The sequence below is a fragment of the Pseudophryne corroboree genome, chromosome 9 (genome assembly GCF_028390025.1).
Source record: "Pseudophryne corroboree isolate aPseCor3 chromosome 9, aPseCor3.hap2, whole genome shotgun sequence".
Classification (NCBI taxonomy): Eukaryota; Metazoa; Chordata; class Amphibia; order Anura; family Myobatrachidae; genus Pseudophryne; species Pseudophryne corroboree.
Window position 1 is genome coordinate 240564965 of NC_086452.1, and position 22291 is coordinate 240587255.

The 22291-nt window shown below is 39.3% G+C and overlaps 1 long non-coding RNA gene across 1 annotated transcript in view; it reads left to right on the forward strand.

Moving 5' to 3' along the window:
• The first annotated feature begins 21346 nt into the window (after positions 1-21346).
• Positions 21347-22291, forward strand: part of LOC134957939 (uncharacterized) — a 39036-nt gene continuing 38091 nt past the window's right edge. The window contains exon 1 of the long non-coding RNA XR_010186807.1: positions 21347-21563. This is a non-coding gene — a long non-coding RNA (uncharacterized LOC134957939). The remainder of the gene's footprint in view (positions 21564-22291) is intronic.

Consider the following 22291-nt stretch of genomic DNA (forward strand, 5'->3'; position numbering starts at 1 on the left):
TGCATAGGCAAATGGAGGGGGGGGTTCTGGTTGCCTGGAAACCCCCCTCTTCTTGGCAAGTAGCTCAAATGATGACAACAATAGTGATGGTATATAATACAATTATGAAAGCTGACGCCACATCATGCACTTTAAGCGACAAAGCAGATATGCTGCACATGCCCAGAGGTAGCAACTTCCACCATGTTTGCTGTGTGTGTGTGTGGATCTGAGTCCTCAATCAGTGCTCTGGACCAGAGTAGCTACCAGGAAGAATAGACAGGAGCCTTACCATGAGGTGGGAGAATGTGTACTTAGAAAGTGCAGTATTGGTTCTATTATTCTTGTCTATTTATTATGGTTTGTTTAACCTTTTCCTGACCACTTAATTATATTATTTAAATGTTTGATACAGCCTAAACTAGAGACCATCTACAGTGTTAAATATTTATACTGTATTCCATACAGTAACCAGTGTATAAAAAGACCAATGTTTACGTTAATGTCCAGGGTCATTATTAGGTTCTTCTACTGCTCTCCCTGACTCCTGCACATGCTCCAATGTTCCTCAGAGCGAGAGACTGTGGACTGCATTTGGAAACCCCCCTCAAGAAATCCTGCGTTTGCCACTGGTGTGGCGTAATTTGAATAATGGAGACTACTGTGTGGCATAATATAAATTGGTATTATTTTGTGACCATGCCTCTTCCCCATGAAGCCATGCCCCTATAGTTTTGACACGTGCCTTAGTAGCACACTGTCCCTATTTTAAATATGTAGGAGGGAACCAATCCTCTTTCTGGCATGGGGATCCAAAATGTCTAGTTACAGCTCTGTTTGTGAGCACAGCCTTAATCAATATTATCTTTATTTGTACCAGTCTTAGTGGTGCAGGAGACCTGATTGAAGATCTCTGCATATAGTAATTTCTGAGTATATTGCAAATATGTTTACTCACTCATGTAAAACTTATCCTACTTGCAAACACCCTGTTATGTTACCACCCTCATATCAGCCAGTAACATCCATCCAGTTATTAATGAGATGTGACCAAGGTACATAGACTCAACAGAATCAATTATAATGCTCTAAGTGGCGTATGAAGGTCATGATACACAATTTGCTACAAATCACTAGATTTAGTTGCATTCGGAATTGTGTGCAATTCTGAATCAGGTCCTTAATGCACAGGTGAGCCAAATGTGTTGCTGAATAAATGGAATATGGGAGACCATAAAGTGAGATCAAGCTCTTCTTGCAGTGCTTATATATTTTCCCAGTTGAAGTCACTCTGGAGAATCACAAGTTGAAGTTCCAGTTGCTAGCCTAGAGTGGTGGAAATCACATGTAGAGTGAATGCAGTGAGGGCCGGTGCTAGTGTGTTCAGTGCCACTCTGCAATCTATAAATGTGTGCCCTTCCTCATCTATTTAATAAAGGTACAGTGTGCGCCAAAGGCATACGCTGAAAATACCTTGGGTGTGGTCTCACAAGGAATTGGCATTGTCACACAATACTACCCCAAACTCAATTATACAACACGGTAGCACAATCCTATGCACATTACAGCGCGTGTGGTGCTCACACAGTAGTGCCCCTTATTCATGTTACATCACACAGTAGTGCCACTTATTCATGACAGCGCAGTGCAGCAGGCAGCATCAGCGCACTACAGCAGAGTAGCAGAGCGGAGAGAGCATCTCTCCTGCCCAGTGCTTCCCTGCTTTGCATACTCTGCTGAGCCAGCCTTGGATGCAACAGTAGTGGATGTGTCCTCTAAGCTGAAGACAGGAGTGGATGTGTCATCATTGGCAGAATGTTTGTGGAAACTTAAGTTTACAAATTTGTGGATTGTATGTGCAACGTGTGTGGGTGCGATGTGAGTCTCTTATACTGGTGAACCCCAATTTATTCCCTATTATTCATGTATGTCACAAGTGCAAATTACTTTAGCTAGTGTACATCCAAGTACATCTGGGCTGTGGTTGTGATCATGAAATGGCTAAGATTGAAATACAGACTTAGCTCATTAAAGATGTTGTGTTGAGTGGTTATAGCCAGTTATTTTGTGCAGGCAAATAGCCATAGATCAGAGACTAAATACAGATGACTTTAGAGTCCTCACTGTCTGCACTATGGAAGGGATCAGATTTAGGGGGTAATTCAGACCTGATCGTTCGCTAGCGTTTTTTGCAGCGCTGCGATCAGGTCAGAACTGCGCATGCATATGCACCGCAATTCACAGGAATGTCGCATGGGTACAAAGCGGATTGTTGCTGTGTGATGGGTTTTACGAAGAATCCATTCACACAGCTGATCGCAAGGAGATTGACAGGAAGAAGGCATTTGTGGGTGGCAACTGACCGTTTTCAGGGAGTGGTTGGAAAAATGCAGGTGTGTCCAAGCGTTTGCAGGGTGGGTGCCCCGGACAGGCTGAAGTGATCACAGTGGCTGAGTAAGTCCTGGGCAACTCAGAAACTGCACAAAGTTTTTTGGTACCGCTCGGCTGCACATGCGATTGCACACTTGCAGAGCTAAAATACACTCCCCAGTGGGCGGCGATTATGCAAACGCAGGACTGCAAAAAACAGCTAGCGAGCGATCAGGTCTGAATTACCCCCTTGGTCAGATTTAAGACATTGGGGGAGATGTACTAAGCCTGAAAAGTGATAAATATCACTGTGATAAAGCACCAGCCAATCGGCTCCTAACTGTCATGTCACAGGCTGTGTTTGAAAAATGACAGGAGCCAATTGGCTGGTACTTTATCACAGTGATATTTATCACTTTTCAGGCTTAGTACATCTGGCCCATTGAAAGAAGCATTGTAGCAGTATCTGAGGTTTCTGGCAAACATTTAACTACCCTCCTTTTAGCATTACATATAGTAACTAAATAAGCCACAATGTAATTTCAAAGGCAATTACAAGCAGGTTGTGTTACTATCATTTGGCCAGTAATACTGTGACACTGTAAAGCATTACTAGTTATGAATGAGTCACTGGTAGAAGTTGTCAAAGTCAGCAGTAATTGGAAAAGCTGTACTATAGGTAAAGCAGTGTGCAACAAAACAGAATGGAGCTATGTGACCAGATGACAAGTTAGTGGAATAGCAGTGCCGTAACTAGACATTTTGGCGCTGTGTGCAAGAAACAGCATCAGTGCCCCCCCTTTATGTAAAACAGGGGCAGTGTGCACCGTGAAAAATATAGAGGCGAAGCTTCATGGAGAAGGGGTGTGGCCACAAAATAATACCAATTCATATTATGGTGCATTGTAGTCTCCATTATTCAAATTACACCACACAGTAGCGCCACTACACCAGGTATAGCCCTTTTACACATTACGGCAGACAGAATCCCCCTTTTTTTACACATTACGGCAGACAACATCCCCTTTTTACACGTTACGGCAAACAGCGTCCCCTTTTTACACATTAGGGCAGACAGCGTCCCCTTTTTTACACATTACGGCAGACAGCGTCCCCCTTTTTACATATTACGGCAGACAGCGTCCCCGGATTCACCTGTGCTCAAGAATGGAAATCCGGAAAACCTGACCTGTCAGAGCCCTCATGGTATACACACTTGTAGCTCTGCTGTAACCTCACATACAGTATACATGCATGGTGCCCCTGTCTCCGCACAGAGACACTGACTTGCCTGGTCTTGTATCTCTGGGAGAGGCCTTCAAGCCCACCATCCCCTCCAGCTGGACCATGTCAGACGGCACATGGCGCTGAGATGAGGGCAGACATTAGGGTGGCACCGGAAGCCATGTGGCAGAGACACACTGACCAGGGGCATAAGTTTAAACCAGATGCCTGGAGGCAAATTAGACAATGGTATGCCCCCAACTCACACAGCCTCATATGTGCACACACACAGCCACACAAAGAGACACATATACACATGCAAACTAGCCGTTACAAAGACAGCCACATATGCAGAGAGCCACATATACACACACACTGCCCCATATACATACATACACACACATAGCCCCATATACATACATACGCACACACATAGCCCAAAATACATACATATGCACACACAGCCCCATATATGCACATTGCCCCATACACGCATGCACATAGCACCATAGTATAAACACACAATTCTATATACAGTATATAGATAGATAGATACAGTATATCCACGCAGCCCCATATATATACACACACAAACAGTCCCATACATATATATATATATATATATATATATACACACTAGTGGTGGAAGTTCCGGAGGCAATGGAGTCAGCCATCACCGGGCTCCAGCACCTTGCCCGACCGTCTCCATTGCCTCTGCTGAGCTCCAGCCTCCATGTGCAGTGCAAGAGCACTCTGATAAGCGATGCAGTGTATAGCAGCGCACGCAATAATTTCAGCAGGGGCAGGAGGGGTTTGCCGGCAGTGGGTCAGGCAATGTGCCCACCTCCTCACAGCCCTGCTCACTCATCTCCCGCCAGCTCTCTCCCCACCCCCAGCTCAGAGGGTCAGCTTGAAGTCGGGTCTCGTGAGCTGCTGTCAGAAGATGCCTCTTCTATTGGTGAGGAACAGCAGCAGTGGCTGTAGTGTTAGGGACATGGACTGTGTGTGTTTATACATAGGGTTGTGTGTGTATCCTATATGGAGCTGTGTGTGTACAGGATATACAGGGGCTATATGTGTGTCTATATGGGACTGTGTGTGTGTGTGTGTGTGTGTGTGTGTGTATATATATATACATAGGGTTGTGTGTGTGTTTCCTATATGTAGCTGTATGTATGTATGGGGATGTGTGTGTATATATATATGGGGTAATGTGTGTCCTATATGAAGCTTTGTGTGTGTATATACAGGAGGCTGTATGTGTGTATATACATGGGGTTGTGTGTGTGTCTATATGGGGCTGTGTGTGTGTCTATATGGGGTGTGTGTGTATATATGGGGATTTGAGTGTGTGTGTGTGTGTGTGTATGTATATATATATATATATATATATATATATATATATGGGGCTGTGTGATATATGGGTCTCTGTGTGTATGTATATATATATTTTTTTTTTTAAAGAAGAGGAGAGAGGATGGCAACAAGTCAGATATAATACCAGAAGGTATCCCTCTAATTATTCTCCTCAATATAGGCAGTATGGAGACAGAAACCTTGGTTATAACAAAAATCATATACATCACAATCGATATAATATATTGATGTCCCCATCTTCAAATGTACCACGTACTCATCATTTTTTAGAGGAAAAGAAAAAGTTCCTCTTCCCCCATTCCCAATGGAGAGAGGAACTCCATACTCATTTGGATTCTCCACAGGGGGTAAAAAGGAGTTATCAATCAGGAGAATAGGAAAGAGGGAAGGGGGGAGAAAACTCTCCAAGAAAAAGGAGAGCATTGTTTCATCCTCAAGTAAACCACAAACAGGGACCATCAATAATGCTCAGGCGGAACTATCAATTCAACAAAGATCAGTTTTAGACAAAAGTTTAAAATTTGCTCCCAACAGTAGAGTAAATAAATTTGATTTATTTATAGACTTAAATATATTAGTATATAATATATAAGTCTAACCATCCAGCGCCATTTAAAAAAAAAATCCAGCTTCCAGTCCACAGAGTACACAAAAAAATCGACCATTAGTGTCTGCACCATCAAAATTTTATCCTGTTGAGTCTAAGGGAAGCCATTTAGACATTTTTTATAGTTTAGTTAGGGATGACTTCAGAAAAATCAAAGTTAGTTAAAAATCTTACAATAACAATCTAAGTAATTTAGAGAAACAAGCTATCTCACAACTGAAGAAAAATGAGAATTTAATTATAAAACCAGCTGACAAAGGGGGAGCAGTGGTACTACAGGATCGTGAATCATACCTTGTGGAATCATATAAGATTCTGAATGATAAAGATACTTATACAAGACTCCCCATTAACCCTATGAGTTCATATTTAGATGAACTCCAAAGTCTCCTTCTTAGAGCTAAAAGGGACAACCTTACATTTCAGGAAGAATACAATTATTTATTGATAACTCATCCACAATTAGCTGTGATCTATTGTCTCCTGAAAGTACACAAAGATAAAAAATGTCCACCAGGTTGACTCAAAATTTCTGGAGTAAATTCACTAACTTCAAATTTATCTCACTTGATTGATTGGAAACTTCAACCTCATGTAAAAAATCTAAAATCATATTTAAAAGATACCACAGAATTAATTGCTGCACTTAAATATTTCATATGGTCTCAAGAGTATTGTTGGCTTACAGTAGATGTGAATGCATTATACTCATCTATACCACATAATAAAGGTGTGGAAGCCGTTCAAAATACATTAGAACTTGATAAAGATAAACAGCAAACAGAGAATTATTTTATTATTGAGAGTATTATATTCATTCTCAAACATAACTTCTTTGAGTTTAATAACGAGTTCTTTTTACAATTACAAGGAACGGAGATGGGGACAAAATTTGCCCCATCTTATGCCAATTTACTAATGGGAAGGTGGGAAGAACAGTTCCTCTATGGTACACCATTTGAGTCTTGTAACATCAAATTTTACCGTCGGTGCATTGGCGACTTGATATTCATTTGGCAAGGTGATCTTCTTAGCATTGATGAATTCATTTCCCATCTCAATCAAAATGATTTCAACTTGCAATTCACACATAAAGTACATAAGACAAGTATAGATTATCTAGATGTGGTTTTGGAAGAAAGTGTAGATGGCACGATTAGAACCACTACATATTTTTAGGAAGTTGATGCAAACAGTTTAATCCCTGCATCCAGCTGTCATCACCAGCCTTGGAAAAGCAATGTCCCGTACTCCCAGTTTTTGAGAGAATGGAAAAATTGTAGTGACATGGGAGACTTTATCCAACAGTCATCCATGTTAAAGGAACGGTTCCTCGAAAGAGGATATGATTCCTCCCTAATTGACAAGGCTTTTAAAAAAGCCTCAGTTCGGTCAAGAGAGGAACTGATCATCAAGAAATCTGAATGCTGTTGAAGAGAAAAAATGGAACACAAAACCGTTCATCACACAATATAATAATGGTTCAAAGATGATCAAAAAGGTTCTTAATAAACATTGGGAAGTTTTGTTAAAAGACATCATTAGGTCCCAATCTTCTGGCAAAACCGCCTGTAGTGTTCAAAAGGGCGCCAAACCTGAAACAGATATTGGCTCCAAGTAGATTGAAAACCATCATTAGTAAAAATTATGCTGCTCCTTTCCTTAAAAAAACACTGGTTGTTTTCCATGTAAAAAATGCATTTGTTGCAAATATATGGAGAAAAAGACCTTCCAATGGCAAATTGATGGAGGACTGAAATATACTTTAAAAGAAATCGTATCATGTAACACCACATTTGTAATTTATCGCATTAAATGCAAATGTGGTTTGGCCTATATAGGAATGACGAAGAGATCTGTAAAACTTTGAATTCAAGATAATTTAAGAAACATAAAGAATAATATTAAAACGCATAGTTTGCCCCGACATTTTTCCGAGTTACATAATATCAAACCTAATATGAGGGGTGGGAATAGGGAAATTTCTTTATCAAAATGTGAATCCTTCTGGATTTACACTTTAAACACGTTAGTGCCAGGTGGATTGAATGAGGGGATCGATATAGCTTTATTCCTTTAGGGTACCAGGTTCTATTTATGTTTTGAGATCCTCATTTTAATTATGGATTATAAATTAACCTAATCTGCCTTGTGTGATAATGTTACTGTAAACAGTGAGGACAGTTGAGAAATTCCGTCTGCTAACATTATAATTTCATCCTGTATCTAAGCATTTTTAATTTTAATGGGGGCGTTCTAACTAATTTTTCTTTTAATTAGACACGTATAACTGATAAATTACAATTATCTGCCACTTATTATTAGATTACGACACAATTAATATAAATAGAATAGAATTATAAGATATTTAAATTTGATGGATTAAAAGGCTCCAAAAAGTCAATAAGAAAAGGGTGTAATATTTATAATAATAATTTAGTTATTTAAAACACGAATCTTTAATACAATAATAAGACATACATCACTAACACTTTAATAATTTAATTGTTTAGACACGATTAGTTTTCACTTTAATTACTTAGCATATGGTAGAATTACCATCTGATATTTTGAATATATTTTCTATTCAGCTAGAGATGGTACATAAAAAAAGAAATAAACATCCTTTATTATCTAAGAACTTATGACACTATTTACGCCCCAAACATAGTGAATATATACACCACACTCTCATTTTCTCAATAAGAGACTTTGGAGCTGAGGACAGTCAAGCATCCCATTGTTCCCCTATAAGGAAGTGTATAGCACCATGTGGAGCGCAGGGATGCGTTCCACCATTGTCAGCCGAGTCATGAACAGTCATGTGCTCACATGTTTCCTCATACGCAAGCACACTCAAGCATCTGGCACCGGGTGGAGCGCAGAGGTACACTCCACCGCGGTGATACCCAGAAGTACCAGAGGGACATCAGCAGTGTGAGGCGCTGAAGCGCAGAGGTGCGCTCCACCACCTGGATATAGTCAAGGCGACCCAGTGTGTTACCATCACGTGGTGGTGGAACGCAGGCGTGCGTTCCATGGCCCGGATATACAATAGCAGACACCCCGTTTTTATTGTTTGCCAGTTATAAATAAAATGTCCATATGAAAAGGCTCTGTATTCTAGTAATTTCATTATGGGGTAATCTAAGTCACTATAAACTAATAGATTTCACTCGTTTTTATATATTCATTCATTTATTAAAATTACCTCAAATTCTAGAGGAAGTGAGGTCACACCAATTTCAGTATAAATAGGTAAGAGAGCAGCTAGCCTTCATTCCCACTGTTTGGCACTGAAGAGATAGGATCACAACAGACACTGAGGATTGTGTAAGTACATTTATTTGTTTTGCTATATCAGGAATTTTTGAACTTGGTCCTCATTGTAAGGAAGTTTCCCTATTTATATTCATTCATCGATAATTATATTGGCCTATATCATTTATGAATAATTTTATGGGCATGTATGTACGTTAATTAACACTTCAGGATGTAAAAATAATGACAAAGTAATGTCTATATTTAGGTGTCTTTTTGGATCTCTGGTGAAGCGTTCTGGTCAGAGGTTCTTATATAAAAACTCATCCTGGGTGTTTAGAAGCTCACATTAGTAGGGTATGGATGTTGATATGTATACTAACCTACTGCACAAATTTGGGAATATTGAATCATTATTTTTATAAGGTCAAATTTTGATATTTAGATCATTGGATTACTTTTTGGAAACCCTCCAGACCATTGAAAGCAACTAAAACCTTGAGATTTGGGTATGCATTAGATTTCCTAACCCTGAATAATTATGAATGTTGTGTTTATGTTAAGTCATAAACGTTTCTATTTTTTGTAGCTATTCTTTGTAAATCTGTTTTTAAATCGTCTCTAGAGAGATTTACATACATCCATCATACTATATTGGGGTATGTATAAAATTAGTATTTAGTCCCTCTTTAATAATTTATATAGACTAAGAACTTATATATGACACCCATGGTATTTCTTTTTACTTTTAAGTGTTTTTCCCCTGAGGAAGTCCGATCTATGGATGAAACGCGTAGGGCTTAAGGTGACTAGGTTACCATTACTACAATTGGGAGTCCCCACCACCGAGCTCACTTCCTGGGGTGGTTGGTGGCACAAATTACATCTGTCCGAATGTATGTATGGTTCCTGGAAGCACCTGAATGATAATGCAAAATTGTTCTGGCATTTGTATTGCATTTTTAAATTGGATGCTTTTACAGAAATACATTTTTATTAATCTAAGGCCTTTGGCCATCTGTTTTTGGGTGTTCATATTCTTGGTGAGAGGGTATATTTACAGAAGGAGCATCATTTGGCTTAATTGGAAATAAAACTGTCTACATTTCAAGTTGAGCACTGAATTAAGTCCGTCAAAGAATATACTGTGGAGAATTCTCTCTTTATAGACTTTATTTGGACAATTATGTGTATTTAGCGCCCTCTGGTTCCACTATTTTTTCTCCACATATATATATATATATATATATATATACAGTATACACATATGGGACTGTGTGTGTGTATATATATGGGGCTGTGTGGATATACTGTATCTATCTATCAATCTATATACTGTATATAGGGCTGTGTGTTTATACTGTGGTGCTATGTGCATGCGCGTATGGGGCAGTGTGCATATATGGGGCTGTGTGTGCGTATGTATGTATTTTGGGCTATGTGTGTGCGTATGCATGTATATGGGGCTATGTGTGTGTGTATGTATGTATATGGGGCTGTTTGTGTGTGTATATGTGGCTCTATGCATATGTGGCTGTCTTTGTATGCGGCTTTGCGTGTGTATATGTGTCTCTTTGTGTGGCTGTGTGTGTGCACATATGAGGCTGTGTGAGTGGGGGAGCACACCATTGTCTAATTCGCCTCTGGGCGTCTGGTTTAAACGTATGCCCTGATACACACACAGACCCATATATCACACAGCCCCATATATATATATATATATATATATATACACACACACACACACACACCCACACACACACCCAAAGCCCCATATATACACACACACTGCCCCATATATACACACACAGCCCCATATAGACACACACACAACCCCATATACTGAATATACAAAAACAAAGCCCCATATATGAACACACAGCCCCATATAGACACACACACAGCCCCATATAGACACACACAGCCCCATATAGACACACACACAACCCCATGTATATACACACACAAAGCTCCATATAGGACAAACATAACCCCATGTATATACACACACATCCCAATACATACACACAGCTCCATATAGGACACACACACAACCCTATGTATACACACACACACACACACACACATACACACACACACACAGTCCCATATAGACACACATACTGCCCCTGTATATACTGTAAACACACACACAGCTCCATATAGGATACACACACAACCCTATGTATATACACACACATAAACAAACAAGCACACACACACACACACACACACACACACACAGCCCATGTCCCTAACACTACAGCCACTGCTGCTGCTCCTCACCAATAGAAGAGGCATCTTCTGACAGCAGCTCACGAGTCCCGACTTCAAGCTGACCGTCTGAGCCGGGGGTGGGGAGAGAGCTGGCGGGAGATGAGTGAGCAGGGCTGTGAGGAGGCGGGTACATTGCCTGACCCACTGCCAACAAACTCCTCCTGCCCCTGCTGAAAAAATGGCATGCGCTGCTATACACTGCATCGCTGATCGGAGTGCTCTTGCGCCTGCGCATGGAGGCTGGAGCTCAGCAGAGGCAATGGAGACGGTCGGGCCAGGTGCCCTCTTCAGAGCTGGAGCCCGGCGGCGACCGACTCCATTGCCTCCGGAACTTCCTCCACTGACACTGACACTTCCACACCGCGACCGCCGCCTGCCCAATCACCCAGCTGTTTACAGCAATCCGCCGATCAGTGAGCCTCCTCAGGGACGGGCAGTGGGAGCACAGGGGGAATATGCTCTCTAACTAGGTGTGCGCTGTGGGCAATGCCCCTTCTGCACACACCTAGTTACGGCGCTGTGGAATAGCATAGAGAAAACATAAGTGGCAATTTTTTGTAGAGCATGGAAGAAACGGCATTTCAGCAATGAAAGGGTCACAGGTATAAGTTATCCTAGGCAGTTAACAAGGGGTGGTCTTCAGTTTGCCGGCTGTCGGGATCCCGGCGCACAGTATACTGGCGCCGGAATCCCGACAGCCGGCATACCGACATCTTTTATCCCTCTTGGGGGTCCACAATCCCCCCGGTGGTAGAATAGATAGGATAGTTGAAGTAGCAGCACAGCTTTAGTCCAGATAGCAAGCCGGAGTCAAATACAAGATAAGAGGCAGGATATAATACTGCACTTATGCAGGAGCATGAATTTCTAAGGCAGCTTGCAGAAATGATCACTAGGTCAAGGCCAGGGGTGTAGTATGTTATGCCGGTGGTCGGTCTCCCAGCGACTAGCATACCATGCTGCGGGCCTAGTAGCGCGCTACGCACGCCATGCTATCTATTCTCCCTCCAGGGGGGTTGTGGACCCCCAAGAGGGAGAAGAACTGCCGGTATGCTGGTCGCCGGGAGCCGACCACCGGCAAAGTGAAGGCTACCCCAAGGCCAGTTCCCATAACATACTGCTGTACTGTAACAACATGTAATCACCAACACTACAAAGTAGCACAGTAATATGCCAGCAAACAGCTCTAGCTAATAGCACCATTGTATTTGCTTAGATTAGTTACCTGCTGTTTCTAATAATATACAGTACATACCTATATTTGCAATCATAATACAGTATTTTTGCATTCTTGTTCTTACAATTATTATTTGTTATTGTTCACTGTTAAAATTATGTTAAATGGTTTCACTAATATGTGTAGAGATATGTGATTCAGTTCTGCAGAAGTCTGAATCCAACCAAATTTTGTGATTCTGAACCAAACCAAAATTCGGTCCAGATTCCCCGAGGAGATCTAATCCAAATCATATCCCAGTTTAAATCTTCCCGCAATCCGGATTTTAAATCTGAATTTGGGGTTTTGGAAAGCAAAAAGGACATGAATTTAACTGTTTTTTTTTTTTTTTTAAATAATTTTATATTGACTATTATCAATGATTATCTATTTTTATCATTTTTAAATTGAACTGAAATCCAAGAGAGGGGTTTGGCCAGAACCAAAACACGATGAATTAGAACCGAAACATGGGGGTCTGCGCACATCCCTACTAATACTGTATGTAATTAAGATGGGTTTTTCTGATCTTTTTAAAAGTACTTAAAATATATCCAGCATTGAAGTAATCTGCCAAGACAGACAAGACAGACAATGCATTACAGTAGCAGCTGTATTACAAAGAATAAGAAGTGAGACACTATGTAAAGATTCTGGTACACACTGAAATTAGTTTGATTCTGAAGGATTTGCTTATTTATGTATGGTATTTTTGGATAATGAATTGTGGATAGCCATCTATGTTACTATACCCAGAGCTAATTATCAGTTCTGTCATTGAAACAATTACTGCTCCAAAGTCACTTTATTGCTATTAAATTTCAGTTTGAAGTTTACATGTTGTGGGCTTAAGCTGCTCTTTGTTGATTTATGTGATTGATCTTGAAACTCCTACTCTAGTATTTTGGAGATTTAGATATCCTATTTAGAGAGCTGAAGTGCTTTTCAGAATAGTTCCTCATTACTACATTTCCACTGCAAAGGACTTGCTTGTTAAGTTTTTCACTTTCAGTACATTAAATCAAGGGCACTACATATTGCTGTTCTCATCTGCTTTTATATGTATATTTGTATTGTTTCTGTCTATTTCTGAACATTCATAAATTGTGTTTTATTTGTGCAAAAAAATATTATTTATATTACCTAATACTCAAGCTAGCTATTTCTATATTTATACTTGGCTATTAATATTATCTCTAGTTTTTTACAGGGCTATAGCTTTAGTGCAGAGTTTCCCAAACTCTGCAATAAAAGTCCAGGTTTTGAAGATATCCATTCCCAGATGGCTAAATCAAATTAAAGGTGTGTACACAGGGTGAGATCCTTGCTATGGCCGATTTTGACTTTGCGATTTCCCTTGAACTCCCCCCAGAACCCAGACAGCACAGATTTTGACTATCTGTACGTTCGATTTTGTCTATGTACAATTTTGACCAAGTGCCAATTTTGAATATACTTTGTACTAGATAGTACACTAGATAGTGAAGATTGACTTGCCTGCACAGCCTGTCTAGCCTTGCGATACCGACCCTGCGGGAGTGCGCATCGGGATCAAATCAGTATCGCAAGCTGCCTAACACCTTGAGATGTGCTCTAACTTTCCTTAAGATTGTGACTACATAGTCAAAATCTTACAGATTTATCTGACCGTGTGTATGCACCTTTACTGAGGTACTAATTAAGTTGCCTTAGCTCAAGCATGGATATCCTAAAAACCTTGACTGTAATGGCAGAGTTTGGAAAACTCTGCTTTAGTGTACAGGGGCTGCACCTACAATTATTTAGTTTTAGAGACACAACCAATGGCTGTACTGTACCTATAATATTGTTCATAAGGTTTTATAGTTTTTTTTTAACATTTAGTATCCAACTAATTTGTCAAATATCAGCAAATTATCATAATAACCTTTCCCTTTTCATTTAAAAACTACAAATATTCAAGATGTAATTGCAATTTTTTTTTAAGTGTCTACTTTCTTCCTTGGGAAATTTAACCTATTTCTGTTGGATCCTATTCAGGTTGGATTGCACATTCTGCTAAAAAGCAGAATCTGCAATTATTTCTATTGCATGCTGGGGGGCGCCCAGCATGATGACCGTCCTGCCTAGTGGCTGCGACCGCAATTTGATTGGTTGCAAAGGCAGGTGCACCACAGCCATGGTTTTCAATCGAGTGGCTACATGTCATGTCAATCAGGCAGAGGTGTTCAAAGCCCATGCAATGTGGTTGCATTGGTCGGGTCGCGTGCATGGAGGACAGGACCTGCGTTTGTGCTTTGGTGCCGGCAGAAGTATATTGTAGTTGTATCGAAATTGCAATGCGACCTGAATAACCCACATTGTCCATTAAGAGTTTTGAACGTAGTATTAGCTATTACTACTATTTACTACTACTGCTATTACTGCTATTACTACTACTGCTACTATTACTACTACTACTACTACTACTACTACTACTGCTGCTGCTGCTGCTATTACTGCTGCTGCTATTAATGTTGCTGCTACTAATGTTGCTGCTACTACTACTGTTACTACTGCTATTATTACTACTACTACTACTACTACTACTACACTACTACTGTTACTACTACTACTACAAAAAAGTCCCCATCACCCCAAAAATACAGCCCATTATGAAAAGAAAAGTGGTGCAAGGTGGAATTGTACTTGGGCTCTCTCACCCACCCTTATGTTGGATATTAAAAAGGATATGCACAGTTTAACAAACAAAGCACTTCAGCTACAGGAACTGGCAATTTTGTGGCTAAAGTGCTTGGTTTGTTTGGGCCCTCGCAAAACATTACCTCCGATCATTAATGAGTAGGTTGATAATGAGGGTGTTGGTGGTGGAGATTGCATGTGCTGTCCAAACTGCTGGTAGCTTATACTGGAGTCCATGATCTCCCTGCAAATGACATAACATGGAGGAAGTGCATAGATGGATATATCCCTACCTCTACTAACTTTGGCTTCACTCATGGGGGTCATTCCGAGTTGATCGCTAGCTGAAAATGTTCACAGCGCAATGCGCACATGCAACGTACTTTCACAACGGCCGATGCAGTTTCACACAGGTACTAGCAAAGCTTTTCAGTCGCACTGCTGGCCACAGAGTGATTGACATGAAGTGGGCGTTTCTGGATGTCAACCGACCGTTTTCAGGGAGTGTTTGAAAAAAGGCGTGCCAGGATAAACGCAGGCGTGGCTGGGAGATCGCAGGGCGTGTTTGTGATGTCAAATCCAGAACTAAACAGTCTGAAGTGATCGCAAGCTAGGAGTAGGTCTGGAGCTACTCTAAAACTGCACAATCTTTTTTTGTAGTCGCTCTGCGATCCTTTCGTTCGCAATTCTGCTAAGCTAAAATACACTCCCAGAGGGCGGCGGCTTAGCGTTTGCACGACTGCTAAAAACTGCTAGCGAGCGATCAACTCGGAATGACCCCGATGGTACAGATGCCTTTACGAATGTTGTCAGGATTTAGATGAAAACAAATTCCACACCCAAGAGATGGCTTTTTTGGTCTTATGCCCAGGCATGACAATGGAATTCTTTTTACCACAAACAAGAATGCTCCACTGTTGGCTGACTTACACAAACAACATTCTCATCATCAACATCCTCATTAGCATCAGATAGGGCATAAACATCCTCGTCATCCCGTTGCACTTCTTCTGCACTAGCATCCTCAAATTCTATTAAAGTTTGTCACCATCTTTATAATACGTGTGCTGCTTATCCCCACATTTGAAGACAGTGCAAAAATGGTGGAAGAATGCTTCTCTACTAGTACAATGTCAGGGATTTGTGAACACACAGTTTGTTCTTCAGCCTTAACATACTACTTTTTTGGGGACACTGATTTGTCTGTTTTAAAGGTGACACCTCTTCTAGACTCAGAGCGAGAAGGTGTTCCATCATCATATGAGTTTACAGAAGAGGATAGGCATTTTAGAGCATGAAAAGAAAGAATGAAGGACTGCGCTTATCTCTGCCTCACTCGATATGTTGAAGCTGCTATGGAGAAAAAGGGGGGAGGTGTCCACTATCCTCTTCGTTACTTAAAATACACAAAGAAAAAGGGGTATATCTCACAGTGCTAAATTCTATCAAATGAGTCCTATATACTTTTGACTATATGATCAAACTATTAAGCATCAATCATCACGGAAATATTCAATAAATTTATTTTATTGACAGAGTAAAATAAGCCAACTACCATATCTCTTACATTCAATTTTAAAATACTAATAATAATTACAGTGGTTCCTAATACCTGTATACTGAAAACAAAACAAAACTACAAGACAAAACAAACACAGAACATATATATTCAGTGATACGCTATCCTTAGCGATTTACTCACTTTGTTTTCAGTATACCGGTATTAGGAACCACTGTAATTATTTTAAGTATTTTAAAATTGAATGTAAGAGATATGGTAGTTGGCTTATTTTACTCTGTCAATAAAAGAAATGTATTGAATATTTCCGTGATGATTGATGCTTAATAGTTTGATCGTATGGTCAAAAGTATATAGGACTCATTTGATAGAATTTAGCGCTGGGAGATATACCCCTTTTTCTTTGTGTATTTTAAGTAACGGAGAGGATAGTGGACTCCTCCCCCCTTTTTCTCCATAGCAGCTTCAACATATTGAGTGAGGCAGAGATAAGCGCAGTCCTTTATTCTTTCTTTTTGTACATTTGATACCATCCACATAGGAGGACAGCAGCTATTCTGCAGGAAGATGGCACTTAATAGAGAAGAACGTATTAAAGTTCTTAATGACTTTATACCTGTATTAGGAACTTACCCACTTACTAGGACAGAGGTCACAGAAGATACATTCTGTGGTCTATATACCAGATTAGAAAGATTAGAAATACAAGAGATAAAACAGTAGTGGGAAAGCACAACATTAGCAAAATACCTTGAAAAACAAATGATTCCGAGAGGTCTAAGATTAATGAAAGTCCCATCGTTCTCATCAAAAAATTAGGAGTTTTTACGGAGATGGAATGACACTCTTGACACTTGTTCAATGAATCTGATGAAGTTAATTATTGCAGATAGGGAAGCAAATATAAAAAATTTAGAGAAAGAAATTAAAGATATAAGAAAGAAATTAAAGCCATTAGAACAACTTGCTGATTTTAAGAACTTAGAAAATCTTACTAATCTAAAATTAAGAAAAATTGAACAAGGAATAATAGAACAAAAAAAGAAGAAATTTGCCAGAGATTATGAAGATTATAAAGGTGATATTAGAAACTGGAAAATAGAAAGAAGACCGCAGATGGGAGTGGAGTGGAGAAGAAGAGTGCACCCCGATGAGCTGAGACAATATGATACAACATACAGAAGGGAAAGGAATTATTATCATTCACCACAAAACCATTCAGAACGACAGATAAAGAGAACTGAAGACATGCATTATAAACGAGGAATAAGAGATGGAGAATCCTGGCATAAGAAGAAGGAACTTCAGAAAGAAGATGAGAGATACCATAGAGGATCAGCTGTAGAAGGGAGACCAACACGGATTGGTACTAACATAAGAGAAAGAGAGAACTATCAACATGTGAGAGATTGGAGACAACAGTGGGAAGATATAGAAAAGAAACAGAAGAACAAGAGATCCGATAAGGAAAAATATCCTACGACTGAGACGTTGATCAGGAGTTTCAATAATGGAAGAGATGACCAACAAGAAATCTTCGACCTCTCGGCTCGTACTCTGATGGAACGCATCAACAACAGGGGAAAGAAAGATCCTAAAGTGGGAGATCGAAATAGGGCAGAAGAAGAGGAGGAGGAAATTGATGACACAGGCATACCTAGATGCTCTTTTAGAACTAGCACAAAAAAAGTTTCATCACAAAGTCTAGGAGCGATCCCAAAAAAAAACCCAGATTCAGTTATAAGAAGAAGAAGAAGGCGAAAAAGGAGCTCATCATCCGTAAATGGGGAAAGCGGGGAGGAGCAAAGAACCGGGCAAAAGAAAAAACAAAGAAAAAAAAAACTGCACGCAGGGGATATTCAACATAAGTAATTATAATTTGACCCCATTTGAAATAAAAGTCCTAGAGAAAGGACTTAAGTTTGCCCCGACCAATACACTTAATACATTTGATACTATGGTAGATCTTCAAAAATTCATCAGGACAATTGCATTAAAGAAATTTTTCAAATGAAAGGAACATGAGAATGGAATGAGGAAAGAAATAGAAACAGAACCCTATGAACACTCAAATTTAAAAGGAAAATCTACTTTCTATCCCTCACATCTGAAAGGTCATCTATTGAATACTTTCCAGAAGCCAGTGGAGGAGGACATTAAGAGGATTCCAGATAAAGTGGGGAAAAAAGAGAAATGGAATTTGAGTGTGAAAGAGAAAAATGCATTGAAAAATTTAAAGCAGAATGAAGAAATTGTGATTAAACAAGCGGATAAATGGGGAGGGATTGTAATTATGGATAAAGAGAATAACAAAAAGGAGTGTCTGAGACTACTAGAGGATACAAGTACATACATAGAACTAGAAAGAAATCCTATGGAAGAGTATAAGAAAGATCTGGAAGAGATACTCAAGGATGCTTTAGATAAAGGAATACTCACGAAAAATGAGTTCAAGTATGTTTATCCAGAACATCCAAAAGTGGCAGTATTCTATCATCTGCCTAAAATCCATAAGGATCCAGTTACCCCCCCAGTAAGACCGATTGTCGCAGGGATACAATCACTAACATCCCATTTGTCATGCTATATTGATGTCTACTTGAAAAAACTAGTGACGACACAAAAAAGCTATATTAAAGACACAATGCAAATTCTAGACATATTGAACAAAATAGAATGGAAAGAGGGTTTTCTATTGGCCACATGTGATATTAAATCACTTTATACATCAATTAGACATAACCAAGGAATGGAAAACGTTTTGAAAATTTTGGTTAGAGAGTCGAGCCTAAAGAAAGATCAAATTGATTTTATTTTGAAAGGTATAAGTTTTACGTTAGAACATAATTTTTTCTGGTATGGAGGTAAATTTTATAGACAAACCCAGGGAACAGCAATGGGTACAAACTTCGTACCATCATACGCGAACCTCTTTTTGGCGCAATGGGAGAACGAGTTTATATGGTCCAATAATGAATATCTCCCGAACCTGGTCCTATGGGCAAGGTTTATAGATGATGTGATCATCATCTGGGATGGGACCAGAAAAGATCTGGAAAGTTTTATTACTAAAATAAATGTTAACAACTTTAATTTGGAGTTCACAAGAGAGATTAGTGATACGAACATCAACTTTCTAGATCTAACGGTCTTTATTGAAGACAATCGGATCGAAACAAGAACATACAGGAAGGAAGTAGACTGTAATAGCTACCTGAACTTCAAGAGTAACCACCATCCTAAATGGCTATCGAATATCCCAAAAGGCCAGATGAAAAGGATCCGGAGAAACTGCTCTAAGAAAGCAGACTATGACATACAAGCAATGGACCTTATGAAGCAGTTTGAGGAAAAGAATTATATTCAGAGTAATCTGAAAGAGAATAAGAATGAGGTGGATAAAATTAAGAGAATGGATCTCCTTCGATACAAGGAAAAAGATGAGAGGAAAAGAGATGGGGTGCTATTCTTAACAGGTTTTTCAAGCCAACTGAGATTCTTGGAGGAAAGCATCTACAAACACTGGCATATTCTAACCACAGATGAGGAACTTAGAGAAATGATACCGGAAAAACCTAAAATTGTATATAGAAGAGCACCTACTCTGAAGACTAGCTTAGTGAGAAGTTATTGCAAAAATGATAGGAAAGAAGAGAGAACATGGCTGAAAGATATGAAACCAGGTTTCTATAGGTGCAATAATTGTACAGTTTGTAAGAAAACAAGAAATATATCGACCAAACCAATCACCAAGTATAAATCAAACAGTACAGGAAAAGAATATAAAATAAAAGAAAAAATCACGTGTAATTCAAAGGGGGTGATCTACTTGATGACATGTCCTTGTGGGCTCCAGTATGTAGGCAAGACCTACCGTTGCCTCCAGATTAGAATAAATGAGCATTTGAATAATATCAGGATAAAAAAGGATAATCATAATATCCCTGTACACTTTGCTAAAATTCATAACAGTGACCCTGCGGTGCTATCATTTCTTGGAATAAAATTGATACAAAAATCATGGAGAGGAGGAGACTGGGATAGTGAATTATTAAAGGAAGAGGCGAGAACCATCTTTGAATTAGATACTCTAGTTCCGAAAGGTCTAAATATAGAGTGGGAGCTACATCCGTTCCTAAAAGAATACATTAGAGCAAGTAAAGAAGATTAATTCCCTTTATGAAGATTTTACGAATTTGGTAGAAGAGTACAAAAAAACAGAGGCACTGTGTTGTTTTATGTTATATGTGGTGTGTAGTTATACGTGTTTTTAAGTTTATAAGCTATTTTGAATAAAAATAAAAATTATGGAATGGATATCTATAGAGTAGGGGTTATTGAAATTAGATGCGAGTAAGGAAGCTATACTCCTTAATAAATCTGGATATGAACAATATAAAAATCCGGGAGAAGATATAAGGAGTACTCCGGGAAAATAAATCGGAGAACACTGCCATTTGTGAATAATATATAAAAAATTCCAGGAGAAGGAGTGGAGAAGTAATAATCACATACAAATGACTGCTATAATGAACAACGGTATATGTATGTCTTCACTGGAGTGATATAAATAAGATGTGTGTATATAATAAAACACAGTATGTGAACATCCTACATGTGGTTGAATAATAGCTGTTACAGGAAGCTATAGAAATGATAGGGTGTAATAGACTTAAGTGAGAACATGCAGGGACGGTTATGTCCCAGAATTACTATGGAAACCGATGCTATCCACAGGACGCTGAGAGAGAAGTTTACCCCAGTCACCATGGCAACAAACTACAGGTTGATATGCTGGGACGAAAGCTATAGAAGTAACTAAGGCAACGAATGTGGAGGAAGCAGTCACGAGAAACGGAAGTGATGTGACGCTCCCATCTGATGCTACGGCGGCCGGGGAGTAGCGGGTAACCATAGAAACAGAAGCCACACGAAGGTTCAAATAGCGGGGAATAGGCGCACTCGGCCATCCTGAGGAAGCCTGCTGAGACAGGCGAAACTAGTAGATTGCAGAGACGCCGATCCATTGTCTGCCGGCAGACACTCGTCGTTTGTTTCTTTGTGACACAAAAGTAAGTGACTCTCCATATGGTAAAACTGGGACAAAAATAATTATTGGATTCAAGAGTTACTGGCCTGAATGGACTTTATACTAAGATTGATTCTGATACAATAGCTTCATCTGGTGGAAACTTGCCTCACTCCTGGAACTTCAGGATTTTACTATAACTATAAAAAGATCTAAGAACTATTTGGTCACAGTGAGTAAATCGCTAAGGATAGCGTATCACTGAATATATATGTTCTGTGTTTGTTTTGTCTTGTAGTTTTGTTTTGTTTTCAGTATACCGGTATTAGGAACCACTGTAATTATTTTTAGTATTTTAAAATTGAATGTAAGAGATATGGTAGTTGGCTTATTTTACTATGTCAATAAAAGAAATTTATTGAATATTTCCGTGATGATTGATGCTTAATAGTTTGATCGTATAGTCAAAAGTATATAGGACTCATTTGATAGAATTTAGCGCTGGGAGATATACCCCTTTTTATTTGTGTATTTTAGAACATGAAACAGCAGGAGTAATAGCACAAGCAGCACCACCATTTGTAAACAAAGGCTATGGCCTGATCTATTTCTTTCCACTGCGTGTAGTATATGGCATGTTGGCGATTTTATGTTTTTTCGGCAGTAAATTTTCCTATTAGAGATTATGTTTTCTTTAATATTTGGAGATATTGTTTACATTTCAGCTGCTCCTGTTCTTCTATTGAAAGCTCCAAATTGACAGTGTTATTA